Consider the following 13,739-nt stretch of genomic DNA (forward strand, 5'->3'; position numbering starts at 1 on the left):
ACATTTTTTTTGTAGCCCTAGCCTTATTTAAAATAAAACTAAATGTAAAACAAAATAAGCTTAAAAAATATTTAACAATAATTCACACCAAAAATGAGAAAATAATTATTTTTTTAAAAATTCTTAAAATATGCTGACTTTTAAAATGATTATTTTGAAATCAATTTCATTTTTATTTTTTTAATTTATTAAAATTTGTAAGTTTTACAAACTGCTTGTTTGATATGGCCTTTAGGATCACTTAAATGCTAACAGTATGCAGTTTACCATCCAAAGGAAAATAGTACTAAGCATTTTTCAATTTTGGTAAGGGAACTCCATATTAAATCAAATCATCTAAAATTAAATGGTTGTAACACCATTTTTGATTTCTGTATTTTTTTATCTATTCATTCTCTCATATCTAAAGAGTTCAAATCCAATTTTTTTATTTTCAAAAAATGGTTTGTATGCATTAAGTTAAATTTTATAATGCCTCACACACCAATCTGCATTTTTTGCCATTTGTGGTTTTTCCAATATCTCAAAAATTAACTGACAGATTTAAAACAAAAATCATCATATTTTACACAAAAATAACTATATATTATGTTATATACATCATTTCCCTACCTTGTTTCTTTATGCCCTAAAATCAGCTCTTAATTGGATTATTTGAAAGATCAAATGTGCAGGAATTTTCAAAATCTAACTTATTTATCCCTTATAACTCACTGGGAAGATAATAAAATTTCAGAAATTGTATGGTTTGAAGCTCCATGCAAGTGGAATAAGGAGCAAAAATTGCACCATTGATATTCAACTGGTAAGTACAAAATGGCCAAAAATTTGTAAAACCAGAAAGTATAATTCTTATTTTAAGAACTAGATCTTACACTAACAATCAATTAAAATTTCAAGAATAACATTTTATTCTAGCCACAGAGCAAAGTTAATTTGATAAAAGTTCTTGAAATGTTAAAAAATAATTTAATTTTTTAATTAAATAAGAATTTTTTGTTACCACAGACCATTGGAGTAGGATGAGCAAAATATTTTTACAGTGGTTTGAAGGCTTATCGACACAGAAAATATAAATGCAAAAATACTCCCCTGTGAACTCCATTTCTGAGAAAAGATATAGATTTATGAGATGAAAAATGTAATGAGCAACACTAGAAAAAATTATTAATCAACTCATTGACAAGTACATAGTAGGAAATCTATATACAACCTCGTTTCACTAGGGCAGTCAGGAATTTTTAGTTTTTTCTCAGTTTTCCCCTAGCATCAGAAAACTATTTCTGTGACACTAAAATGTCCTGTATTTTAATACAATATTTTCTGATAAATTATTTTTGTCATAAGTCATTTGAAGCAATTTTCCAATCCCATCTACTCAATGCTATTCTCTAAAATTAAATATATCTATCATTAATATTTTTTTTTACTACTTAATTCTATCAGTATTCAACAAAATTTTGACCTGATATAAACAATTAAGAATTATTCTAATAAGTCCATGTTACATATTCAGTGAATAAGATCAGTTAAAAAGATTAGTCTAAGCAGATTGTAAAAACTACAATACTTTCAATTTTTTATTATTAACATGAAATGTAAAATTTAGTTAAGAGAAAATTAAAAGTATAGATAATTTTTAGGAGCAATCATGGTTCATCTTTTAAGTTGTTTTTTTTTTGTTAAATATACTGCTTGTAGGCAAATTGAGACGAAGCTTTAACCAAGCTGCTTGTTTAGTTTTTGTACAGCTCCAGTATAAGAAAAAGACTTCATAAGCAAAGCTGCCACTATAAGAGTAAATGGAGTTGTTGATGTATATTAATTCAATAAACTAAGATAGGTATCTGGGAAAGATGTAACTTATAGTACTTAGCAACTCTCCCAGCAACATAATTTCATAATTAAATACACTATATGCTAATTATAGATAATTTTTGAAAGTACATATACATAAATATATATTTTACTATAACTATTTAAAACGTTATAAATTTCTCTAACTAGCCTTGAAAATATCAATCTTAGTAGTAGAGTAAATCATCTTACTGATTACACCAATCACAAGCAATAATTCACAAAATTTTCTAAAAATTATATGAAATCATATCAAGCAACAAGTTAAAACATTAAATAAAATTAATAAATGAGGTAACATATTAAATATTACATAAATTTCATTAGGGATATCTGAATCGGAGACAATTTTCTAAACGTAAGTGAACAAAAAAATTCTGCAAAAAGACGTGTTACACACAATATAAAAACTTAATTTATAACATTTAAAAATAACAGAACTCTAAAAAAAATTTAACCACCGGGTCAAAAACATTGTCTACGACCAAACCTAATTTACTGTATTGAATACATCAATACGAAAAAAAAAATGCAAACTAAGTGTTTTATATACAACAAATAAAAAATTTACAAATATTATTTCTGGACAAACATTTTAAATGGATATTGATTTTACTTTCATTCACATCAAAAATTTTCTAACTCTTTATAAGTGAAAAAAATGCAGTAATGCTTACCGTAATCTATAAAATTTAGTGTTAAAAATTATCTATATTTCAATTAAAACAATTTCAAAATGTTTTAACTTTACAATATCAGAAAAGTCAGTAAAAATGCAACTTTTATATTGGTACTTTTGAAAGAAATATTTCTATAAAATAATACAAAAGTATCAAACTGCAACAGTGGTGTTCTAAAATTACAGTTACAGGGAATTGGAAATGTTCAAATTGATTTATACCGGCCTAAGATACATATAAACCAGTTCAAAACAGGCGTAGGAAAAGCAGGTTTAATATTCATGCTAAAACCTAATTAATTGACCAAAAATTTTAAAAACCAAACAGTTTCTCATTTGAAGGTAAAACAAAATTGAAAAAATAGAAATGGGCAAAAAATGTAAAAGTTTAATGCAGGTGTTCACAATGTTCTGATCAATAGCAAATTAATCATAATTCAATAACTTTAAGCTATAGCATAACCTTAAGTCAAACCGAAACCCTGACGTAAATTATTGCATCAGATAAAAATTCAAACAATCATAACGGTTCAAGAGGATTCGTAGGATAGTCCTTGGATTAATTTTGTATGGGTAATACTCAACAAATAACTACAAGTAACAGTATATGTAAGTTCAGTTATAAGAGTTATATTCCAGTACATCAACGTTATTTTAAGAAATTAATTTTATGTAAAATGGGAAATCCAATACAGCAATTTCTGAACTGCTTCAGCTAGTCGTACCTTCATCCGTCATTACATACGAACATAATACGGTTTAAGATTTCTTCGTCAATATATACATTTTTAAATATTACATTACTCTATTAGATTATGGAACAGCATGAAATTAGACGCGATAACCATTCATTTCGATATCTTAGCCTTGATAATATCAATAACATAGTCGGTAGACCAAATAGACAAAAGAAAAATAACAAATCGTTCCTTAAAATTAAAATTAAAGTAAAATTGACTTACCCGGATGCTTCCCCGACAAAAGATTTCCTAGTTTACCCTATTTTGATTATTTATTGACCTTTATTCGACTGAATAAATATCAAAATTCAGAAGTCAACAATAACACAGACTAATTCTACTGGAGAAATTGCGTTTGTCTTTGTTTTCATCGCTCAGCTGATCCCAATATACTATTTTTAGATGCCTCCGCAAAGAAAATAGTTCCAAATGAAAATGATGCTATCCTTTATTTTTTTCTAACACATTCTTGTTCAATAACATAAGCACAAGAATTACACTATTTACTGTTGAGTTATAAATTTGTTAAGTATTATAAATGAGCTGTATAAGATCATTCATGAAACGAAAATAGGCCTGTCAATCACGTAACGATTCTAGTGAATTCGAATTTTCATTCGTTATAAAATAATTTAACTGAATATTGAAAATTAGAATTTCTTATATTATACTTAACGGCTATGTAAATCTATTTAATTATTTGTTGTTTTCAAGGTTATGATATTAATCTTGGATGTTTTCTTAATAAAAAAATATTGAACATTCAATGAAAATTTACAATTATGCTATAGTAATTTTATATCAACGGTTCACCATAAATTGGGTTAAAATTAAAAACAATCATAACTTAAAAAAATAAAATATCGGGTAACTACATAATGTCAAGTTTATGTTTTTAGGTCATTACTATTACCATTAAGGCTATTGGAATTTTAAAAAAAACTCGTAATTGGTTTATATACTAATAAAAATCACTCATGATGTGCTTATTCTAAAAACCTTTTAGCTTCTCTAGTTTTTTAAGGCCAGTCACTTTCTTACTAGGAACTGAATTCTTAAAAACGTTTCTGCTTTTAAAAAATGTTATCTATATTAAACGTAATTTTTCTATTGTACCAGTAACGGAATTACTGAGAATTATTAAATTTAATTTAGAAACTTATCATTTTATTACAATATAAAGATAATTTTTTTTTAAATAATATACATTGTTAAATATGTGCATTAAAAATTGCCCACAACTGATTCATGAAAATAAGTTACTAAATAAAATGCAAGTTAACAAAATTGGTAATTGCATAACCAAAATAACATCAATTTTAGTATAAATCAACAAACGCAGGAGCATTAGCCTAAAATGGCCTTGAAACTCGCTAATGCTACTGCTACAAAACTTTGAGAACACTTAAGATGTTATCTCTTAACAACCCTATGCATAGTAACCTTTTAAGTTTCACATTTAATTTATATATGTGTGTGTAATTTAATATATTAATAATAAAAATATATATATATTTTTATTTTTTTTTTGAAAATTCAAATAATTCATCAACATATTGACCACTGTGGTAATTAAGTTCAATATTAACTGAAATTCAACCACCAAACGCAGTAAGAAATAATGTAAACTTAAAAACCTAGCACCACTAATTGACTTTATTATATATGCAGAAACCTGCAAGTCTATTATTGGTGCTAGTTTTTTAAGTTTACCTATTTGTTAATGTGTCTTGCGGTTGAATTTCAGTTAATTTTGGACATATATAAAACCACTAAAAAAATAAAATATAATACAAATCTATTAAAAACAATACCAGATCTCATTTCAACCAATTTCACAAGAATAATGGGTTCAGTACATCATCTGATTATATGATGATTTAAGAATTAATTAATAAAAATGAAGAATCTAATTTCAACAGTGGATGAAAATCTGATTCAATGGTTTGAGCACACAGATAAAAAACAGCATAAGAAAATTAAGATGATAGTTATATCATACTTTCATTACCCACAATGCATGTTTTAAAAAAGACACTAATGAAATTCAATAACTTATTACAAAATATAAAAGAAAAGTTAAGTTTACCATTTTTCAGCACAATAGAGCTCGCTGAAAACAATTCAACTCTAATTGTCCAACTTCTTATTAAAGGGCCATTATATATTAATAATGTCTGTGATTATTTGATAATTATTCTGGGCTTCTTTACAATTTCAAAAATTGCTTTATTAAATTTAAAAATGATAACTGGCTCACTCTAAAGTGTATACTAAAAATGACAACCACTTAGACTTACTGACCAACCACATAAACATTAATTTAAACAACAATTAGCATTATTTAAGATCAGTGTTTATTGAATGTTAATTTCTTGTTATACACTAAAACATTACTCCATGCTGCCTTTTAGAAGGGAGTGGGATTTCCTTTTGCCAGAAATACTGTTTGACATATAACTGATCTTTAATTTTCTTCAGGTATTTCTTTCAGTGCTGCAATTAAGTACTAGTACTAATAAGGATTCTGCAAGCATTGTTAACTATCAAGTTAGCTTCACATATAATTACAAATGTATTCTATTTCACCTATATTCTCATCTTTTACACATTTTTTGACACTAATAGCTCTGTGTAGATGCACACTATCAATGACTAGGATGAACTGATTTTATTCATAAAACTAGGGTTTTTTGTCAAGCTAATGAACACTTGTATGTCAACATTTTAAGGACACTGTAATGAAACCCTTTCAAGAAGAGTATTCTTTTTGAAAGAATTCAGTGCATTCTTTATTAATTACTGAATCCTTCCTGCATGTTAACCACTTCATTAATTGACAAGATTGTTGTATCTCTTTCAAGTACAAACATAATATCATATTTTTGAAAATTCAAATTATTCATTAACATAGTTAATAAAATTTATTATTATATGAAATATAAACCACCAGAATACAGTAATTATAAGTTTTGGAAATTAATATGGTAAGTTTAACTTATCTAATTACTGAGTTTTGGCGGTTTACATTTCATATATATATATATTGTGAAATCTGAGGGTGTAGGATGTAGTAATTGTGCTTAATATTAAAAATCCCTGCTTTTAAAATATGTTTTATATATGAGATAAAGTCAAAAAGTAAAGGAACATTTTATTTTCCTCTTAATCACATGCTTTGCAGTACTGACTGGACTTCCATAAATCATAACCTTAAACTATCTGTTCAGTGGAATATTATTTCACTGTTAGCTGTTCGTGGTTTCATTTTAAAATGAGTGTTTCTTTGTGTGACTGAACCATGGAAGATATGCGATCAACAATACGTCTTCTTAATTCATAAGAGATTTATTCTCCAGAGATTATTCATGCAATGCAGCAGCAATATGGAAAGAATTGTTGAGTTTAATGGATTGATAATTTTAAAATTATACATATATTTCTGATATCATCCTTTGATTAATGGTAATATCAAAGTGGTTTAACAAATGCTTCACAATAATCAATGAAATAAAATTGATGAACTTGTACACATGCATAATATAGGCCATGGATCAGCATCTTCATCATTATTTAAACTTTCAAAAGTCTGTGCTTACTGGGTTCCACATCAACCATTCAGATATTTGCAAAGAGAATTGTTTGAAAATGTATCTCAAGCTTTAGAAATGTTATAAAGATAAAGGAGGGATATGGAAAGTTGTTTTAATTTACTTCAACCTAAAGATAAAATGGTGAATAGTGAAAACTACTTTGAGTTATTGCAATCACTGAAGATAAAAATAGTCCAAAAGGCCAACAAAATAAATAAATCTTTCTCTGATCTGAAGATAAAAATATATTATAAAGATCACGTCAATAAAGTTAAATTATAAATATAAAAACAAATAAGATACAAAAATAGATGTTTAAAGTCCGTACCAATACAACCACATGAAATAATATAAATATATTAAACATAAAAAAATTACTGCAAAATAATTCACAATTCTTAAGCCGCTATTGAGAATTATCTTGAGCATATACCTTGTTTTTAATTAGTATTATTTAAAAATTCATCAGTGGAGTAGAGTAGTATTGTTTCCTTATAAGGAAATCTTTTAATTGTATTTTAAGTACGTTGGTGGGAAGATTGTTCAAATGGTTCGGCAATTTATTGTAAATGGGAATGTGAGCATAATAAGGCTCTTCTCATAAGCCTTCTATTATGCTGAGTTATAAAAAAAAATTCCAATGTCTGGCTTGGTAGATATTGTTATTTTCTGAGAATAACTGACTATACATTCTCTTTAGCTAAGATTGCACATTCATAAATATAAATGCAAGAATAAGTTAACATATGAAATTTTCTAAAAAAAGGTCCACACAATTCATACTTACAGGCACCAGATAATGTTCTGACAACCCATTTTTGTATCTTAAAACCTTATTCTGACTTTTTGAGGAAGCCCTTTGAGATAACATTATACTTTATATGAGAATATATGTAGGCATAATAGATATTTAATAATAATACACTTATTGTTTTATTAAGCTGCCTCACAGCCAAACAGTACAGCATGATTTTGTTACAGATGAAATCAATTTGATAATCCCATGAAAACTTATCATAATAAAACACCCCAGAAATTTTGCTTCGTGGGCAAAAATGATTATTATATGGGAAATTCTATCCAATAAAATACTGACCTGGCTTCAAATTATTTTCATGTTTCTGGCCCATTGAAAGAAGCAAAGCAAGAAAATCATTTTTGTTCTGATGAAGAGATCATGGAACTGTTACAAAATTAGCTAAACAGAAGACTGGAAAGTTTCTTCCAGGAATGCAAAGCTTGTTAAAAGATGTTTTAAATTTGCGGAATTAGCAGGGGATTATATTGAAAAATAATATTTCATTGATGAAAGTGCAAATAAAAATTGTAGAATTTTATTTGCCAACAAGATGGTGTGTCTCCTCATGGCATAATTCTGTTTAGAATTGGTTGAATGATTTTTTTTGACTGCTGGATTGGTTATCGTGGACCCATTGGCCTTTGAGGTCACCCAATATGACCTCTTTATAACCTCTTGCTATCCACTGATCTAACTGCTATGAGGCACAGAATTGAAGTAGCTGTCACTTGCATTACTCCAAACATGATGGTTAAAGAATGGGATAGGAGGAACCTCCTATCAGTAGAATGAATGTTGTCGCATGATGAAAAGTCCTCTCATTGAACACTTGTAGGGAAAACTATAAGAGTTACTGTTTCATTTTATTTGTGATTTATTACTGTAAATCTAAGTTAAAATATATTAAATAGTTTTAAAACTCAGACACTATTTTTTTGTACACTATATCTTGTAACACGCACAAACACTAAAATAATACATAAAACATTTTAATATTAAATAAAGAAGAATCAATGTTTTTATTATTATTTATTTTCCAATATTGTAAGATACAATAGTTATTCATGTTACAATATAATTTTTTTTACTGCAATATAAAAATAGATGAAAAGTGATATAATAATATTTATAATACAATTATATAAATATATAATAATCATGCAAATAAACTTTAACAATTTTACATATTAATTATTATTATTACTGTAACCTATCTGCTGCCATAAAGAAAAAGACAACAATTTTTTAAAAATTTTACCTTAATATAGATAATATAATTTCATTTATCATACACAGTATGTTTCTATTTAATCATCTTAGTAATAAGATACAATAAAAATAAAAACATGCAGATTCTTATTTTTGAATAAACTAAAAGTTAATGATCAATTCCGGTTTTAGTTAATAACAGAATTGTGATAATATAATTCTAATATTGATGTTATACTGTTTCCAAAAATAAATTGCATTCTTTAAAACTTAGAAAACAAAGTACCTTTCATTACATGTGTATCAAAACAGTTATCAAACAAATAAATAAACCAGGATACTTAAGAAATCTTTAATCTTTCTTCACATAAAGTTAAAAAAAATTGCTTTCTGATTTTCAAATGTTGTTAGTCTAACATCCGGAAGCTGATTTCTGCAGGTATCTATTTTTTTAATGAAACTTGATTTAAATGAATTGTTAATGATAATTTAATATATTACTGCCGGGGTGCCTAGCAAAAATCAGCCGCAATTATCTTTAATTAAATATACTGTAATTAATTTAACAAATTGCAAATATATTCTTTTAAAGTGAATTAAACATCATTTGAAAGAAAATGATCTGAAGAATGTAAAAAAAAAAACATGGTTGCCAACTCTCAGTCAGCTGCAAACTCCAAGTTGTCAGGTGTAAATAAGTATGTTATTGTTAATTATTTATTCTCGTGTTTTTTTAAAAAAAATTAAGTTTAATTTTTTTTGTACAAGATAGTTGTGCTGCGTTCTTGTTTACAACATGAAGCAATGGGCGCATTCCTTCTCTCTTGTTCGCACTCATCCAGACTGAAAGTAATTAGTTCAAATAATGGCAACCATTACTTGCAGCCATTTTTTTACAGGCAACCTTGCATTATTGTGCACAGAAAAAATTAAACTTCAATTTAGTATATAATTTTTTTGAAAAACATGATGAGCATAAACAATTAACAATAACATACCTGTTTCCAACTGGCAACTTGAAAGTTGCGGCTGACTGAGAGCTGGGAACCATTTTTTTACATTCTTCACATCATTTTCTTTCAAATGACGTTTAATTCACTTTAAAAAAATATAACTGCAATTTGTTAAAATAAATTAATTACAACATATTTAATTAAAGGTAATTGTGGCTAATTTTTGCTAGATAACCCGGCAGTAATGTATTATCATTAATCACTTTAAATCGAGTTTCATTAAAAAAAACCAGATACCTGCAGAAATCAGCTGCCGGATCTTGTACTTAGTGGGGGATTGGGTGAAAGCCACATTTCTTTTTCGAGTTCAGAAAATTAATTATTATACTTAATATTGTTAAATAAAAAAAAAACCTGCTTTATCTTACTAAAAATATATGATTCATTTAGTAATAAACGTTATAAATATTATATATATTTATTTATATAACTTTTTTGGCAACTGTTTTTCATTTTATTATATTGTATACATATTGTTAAGAAGAATGGTTATGGATTCAACTATTTGCTTTCAATTATATAAATAAAAAAATTCTTAAATATTTGCAGAACTAACTAACTTAACATTCACCTAACTTAATATTATTCAGCTTGAAAGTATCCACATTAAAAATGACTTTGAATACATAAAATCATTTTCTGGTAAAAAATTACATTGAATCAATTGAAAATCTTTAAAAATTACCTATAGTATACTTTATTTTATGAATGCACTAGGTTGGAGACATCCAGAATAATATAGGAATTGATGATAAAAGCATTAAAATTCTTCAGATCCTAAATTAATAAGGTCAAGCTTCTTCAAATGTAACATATGGCAAAGGACTAAAATCTAATACAGTACAAAACATTCAAAGACAATTCAAAATGTAGTGCTAAAAAATAAAAGAAATAGGTCAATATTGACATAGATTCAATAATGAAGAGTTAGCAGGAAAAATGACTGGAGATAAATAGTAGAAAAACAAAAATAGGATAAGGATACAATTAAGGTTAAAATAAATAACATAAAAAAGAGGCTTAAAATCTTCCAGAATAGACATTCTAAAGAAAAGTAAATAAGTGAAAGTCTTTCCCTTATTTTTGGGATAACAATAGAAATGGTTTTTATTACCCACAACATAAGGTAGGAAAAATGATAAAAAGCAAAAGGCTTTGTTTAGTAAAAGTTAATCTGAATCATATCATCAAAATTACCTCTTTTTACTATACTTATTACAGACATTGGAGTATAATTAGCAGGGTCATGGTCTAAAATCAATATCTCTTGAACAATACAAACAAACCCTGGCAGCAATGAAGAAAATAAATTAAAAATTTTTTTTTTTTAACTTCATTGCAAAGTTGAGAACTGGCAAGCCCTTGTGACAGGTAATTTAAATCATATCTGAGATTACTAAAAACAACCTACCTTTACAATATAGAAACTGATTTAAAAAAAAATTATGTTGTGAATTAATTAACTCACTTATTGTCTGTATGATACAATGCAACAATAAATTACTTGTTAACAACCAACCAATAGAAGTGCTATGTTAATACGTAGATTAAATCCATTGAAGCTTACTTAAATTTTAGTTTATGAAAAATAAATAATTTAAAAAATGTTTTTTGGCCCTTGCATAAACAGTAATTCACGTCTCTTTCCTTGCCAAAAAAATTACATCATTAACACCAGTTGGAGCTCATTAATAATTAATTTCAAATGAACTGTAACATAAAAAAAATTGGGCATTATGGGAAGGCAGATCAAGAACATATAAATGAGATAAGTCAGCTGAATGCTAGGAAGCCTTGATCAATGTTTCTGTTAATTTTTCATGCTCACCACTTTGTATTTAGTTTTATTTGTAATTCTGGCATACAAGCTAAGCACTGAATTTGACCATGTATACAGTTCCTGGTGAATTCTATAAAACAATACAATTGTGGTAAACTATGAACTCAATTTTACATTTGTATAAATATTTCAATTCTCAAAATTTTCTACTATAGTTTTTCTAATTAAATCTGAAATTGGTACTGTAAAAATAATTATAAGTAATGGCGTTAAAAAAATGTTATTACTGAATAAGATATTAAAAATCAAATGATTTATTAAAATTAAACTGGAAAATTATATGACAGAATAGAATAATTCATGGTGATAAATTACAAAAAAAAATCGTAATAAACATAAGTAATCATAATTTTCATTCTTTTAAAATAAGTTCATTATTTTGATTTATCTAAAGAATCTTACCATGAGTTAATGCAAACTATCAATGTAGCTATCATTGGGGTAGCTCAAAGGTGTAATTGCTATCATTGTAGCTAGTTCATAAATTATTTCAGTAGCTATTTACAGTATCTGCAAGTAATGAACTGGTTAAAACAATCAGTTTTTCTATGATCCACTTATCTGATGGGCAACGCAATTATTTAAAATGATTACAATAAGTTTCAAACGCAATATAGTGGAAACATTTACCTCTTTTTCTTTGGTAAAAAAACTGTACGATTTTTCAACATTTTTAATTCAAATAATATAAAGTGTTTTCTACAGCCTCCAAGCTTTCACTTTTTTAACGCTACTGATTACTTTCTTCTTTGTTTTTAATTACAGAAACACAGTAGCTTTTGTAATAGAATAGTCTATGAAATCAGAATTACAACTAGGCTTCCTTGTTTAAATAAGAAATAATACAACTCTATTTTATATATGATAATATTTCTAATATAATTTAAATTTTGTTGGTTTTTTTTCTTAACTATGGTATAAGTTCTTCAGGAACATCAGCATGCTGTGCACAATCATCTCTAAATGTATAATAAATTTTTGTTTTGTTGGCACCTTAAAACATACATTTTTTTTCACTTGTTAAATGAATGAATTCCACGGTAGACCTTATGTATTTTATCTTAGTCTGCAAATGATACAGCAGATTAAAAACTTGTATTAGAATTATTTATGCTGACATTATTTATATTTTTTTACTTAAAAAATTAATTTCTTTCCTTTAGATTATTGATGAATTAGTATTAGCCTTCTGTTTACCATATTTGATTGCAGCTTCAATTTTTACTATTCAAACATTTAAAGATACTTCTAGAATGTATAAGAGACTTCTAATAATAACCCTTAGTTACTATGCAGGGGTCTTAGAGACAGACCATGGGGAATTTTAGTGAGGGAAAAATAAAATCGCCAAATAAAACTTACAAACCTGCCCGCCAGTGTTCCAAGGTTAGTGAATGTTTAGAGCAAGTATCTATCGATTTGCTGTTGTTTCATGCTGTGTTATAATAGTTGAGTGATCTGCCAGATGTGGCATAGTGTTTTCGGTATGTGCTGCTAGGTCCAGTAGACCGAGACATATCAATAGCGTTACTGTCAACGGGGTGACAGATGTAGCATAGTAGTTGGGTAATGTAATTGCTATTTTTTATTTGTTTCTTCTGAATATTTTCTTATTGATAATCTTATTGTTAATTTTATGTAATGGATACTGAACTAGGACCCTTAATCCAATTTCAAGATCTACTATAACAGCCTTCTTTTCAAGTCAATTTCACTTGATTCAGGGCTCTAAGCAAACTTATACGGATTTCAAACATTTTGCTGTTAATATTTTGAATGAAAGTGACAGAGGAGATGAAATTGATGACAGTGATAACGACCCAGACTATGTGGAGGAGACTGACCACAACACTGAATTAGAACAAGAATGTGATTATAATCAGAGGGCTTGAAAAAAATATGTCAAGAAATTGGATACCATAATTTCTGAAAATACACTGAATACGGGCGCACCTGTTGATGAAGAAAGAAATGAAAAGAGAAAAGAAATAAAGGGAGTACATATTGTC

The 13,739-nt window shown here is 27.0% G+C and overlaps 1 protein-coding gene across 1 annotated transcript in view; it reads right to left on the bottom strand.

Moving 5' to 3' along the window:
• Positions 1 to 3,663, bottom strand: part of CycG (cyclin G) — a 42,419-nt gene extending 38,756 nt beyond the window's left edge. The window contains exon 1 of the mRNA XM_075371812.1: positions 3,499 to 3,663. The gene's annotated coding sequence lies outside the window, so the exon portion shown is untranslated. The remainder of the gene's footprint in view (positions 1 to 3,498) is intronic.
• Between the last annotated feature and the right edge of the window lie 10,076 nt (positions 3,664 to 13,739).

This window comes from Lycorma delicatula, chromosome 7 (assembly GCF_047948215.1).
Source record: "Lycorma delicatula isolate Av1 chromosome 7, ASM4794821v1, whole genome shotgun sequence".
In the NCBI taxonomy this organism is placed as follows: Eukaryota; Metazoa; Arthropoda; class Insecta; order Hemiptera; family Fulgoridae; genus Lycorma; species Lycorma delicatula.